The sequence below is a fragment of the Tiliqua scincoides genome, chromosome 2 (assembly GCF_035046505.1).
Source record: "Tiliqua scincoides isolate rTilSci1 chromosome 2, rTilSci1.hap2, whole genome shotgun sequence".
Lineage (NCBI taxonomy): Eukaryota > Metazoa > Chordata > Lepidosauria > Squamata > Scincidae > Tiliqua > Tiliqua scincoides.
The window spans coordinates 124,820,942-124,822,635 of record NC_089822.1 but is presented as its reverse complement, the minus strand read 5'-3'; the positions used below and the strand labels follow the sequence as shown (position 1 = coordinate 124,822,635).

The window sequence follows — 1,694 nt, the reverse complement described above, 5'->3', positions numbered from 1 at the left end:
TGGCACTCACTGGGAAAGTTGCATAGATAATGTGAAGCCCATTCCATACCAACTAAAAGAAGTGTATGTATGCTGCATTGATGCAAGTTGCAGGGTCATCTCAAGCAGATGCAGGTCTTCGCCATGAAACACAGTGCCTAGCAGACTTCCAGTTGGCAACCTTCAGTCTCGAAAAGCTATGGTATTGCGCTCTGAATGGTGGTTCTGGAACAGCATCTAGTGTGGCTGAAAAGGCTGATTCAGGAGTGACAATCCCTTCCACACTGGGAGCAAGTGCAATCTGTCCCTGGTCTGTCTCCCTGGCTATGGGCCTTCCTTCTTTGCCTAATGGGTAGACTTCAAGTTCTCTATATCAGTCATAGTATGGTACAACTTTCTGTGTACAGCTATCAATGCCTTACAACTGACATTATAACTGCTACTTCCTTTGTGAAGAAGTACATAGAGTTTATCATGTCATACAGGGACAGCAGTTATGCAGTGATGGTTGTTACCGCAAAGGAATTGGCAGAAGCTTTTGATGCTGATGCTCCTTTCAATGGGCTCCCACATAAGCACCATAAGAAGAGGAGTTTGAATAGGAGGGTCAGATGAGGAATGCAGCAGTCCAGAAGAAACCTTCAAATGGGTTCTACACTGTTATAGACCATTTTTCAACTGAAGAGCAATTTAAGCAGCTTGACAGTCCAATCCTAACCAATCTTCCAGCACCAATGCAGCCCCGAGGTAAGGGAACAAGCATTCCCTTACCTTGAGAAGAGCTCTATTACTGCTCCCCACCACAGAATGCAGGTCCACACTCCTTTAGCATCAGTGTTGGAAAGTTGGATAATCGTTGGCTGTGAACTAAACAGGAATTCCTGTATAACTTGTACAGGGGGTTCTTGTACAGCTTTGAAAGGTTACTGCATGGTATGTTTGCCACCCACTGTATGGATCTACACAGAACCCTCTTCGATAGTGACCACTCTGACTTTGATGGTGTAGATCTTTGTGGGCCACCCCCATTACATCCTGCTTCCTTGAAATGGCTCACCACAAGACATCTGGCAATACATGCACGATACCAAAATGAGTGCTGTCTTTCCAAACATCTGGGTAGCATGACAAATTCACCTTGCACAGCCAGCCTGGTCACCCCCTTCCCCCAAGCTCAACCTGCCTGACACAAATCTGCCTGGAGCTCAGCCAGCCTGGCACTTTGGGCAGCTATCCAGCTCACCCAACCCCAAGGCCAGTCCATGACCAGACCCCCTCTCCCAGTCTGTAACAGCCAAGTGCAGGAAGTGTTAAGTAGACTTGCAGTACAATCCTATGCAGGTTTCCTCAGGAGTCCCAATGAGGTAAAGCAGACTCACTCACACCCTGCACATGCCTGATCTTGTCTGATCTCAGAAGTTAAGCAGGGTCAGGCCTGGTTAGTACTTGGATGGGAGACCACCTGGGAATACCAGGTGCTGTAGGCTTATACCATAGTCTTTCGAGACTGAAGGTTGCCAACCATTGACAAGTGTGTATTTGACTATATAGCCTTAATTAGAGCAAACTGCTGGGTTCGAAATGAACAACTGAGAAACAACTGCAGCTTCTTCATGTTTTTGAACGCATAAGATCTAATAGGATTTTTGATTATATAAGGCAGGGTAGCTCTGCCCCTCATGCTTGAACTGCTAGCCTGTGTGTTATAGCAGTTA

The 1,694-nt window shown here is 46.5% G+C and overlaps 1 pseudogene; it reads left to right on the top strand.

Annotated features, from left to right (window-relative positions):
* Nucleotides 1–1,344: 1,344 nt before the first annotated feature.
* On the top strand, nucleotides 1,345–1,466 carry LOC136642471 (5S ribosomal RNA; annotated as a pseudogene).
* The last annotated feature ends 228 nt before the right edge of the window (nucleotides 1,467–1,694 follow it).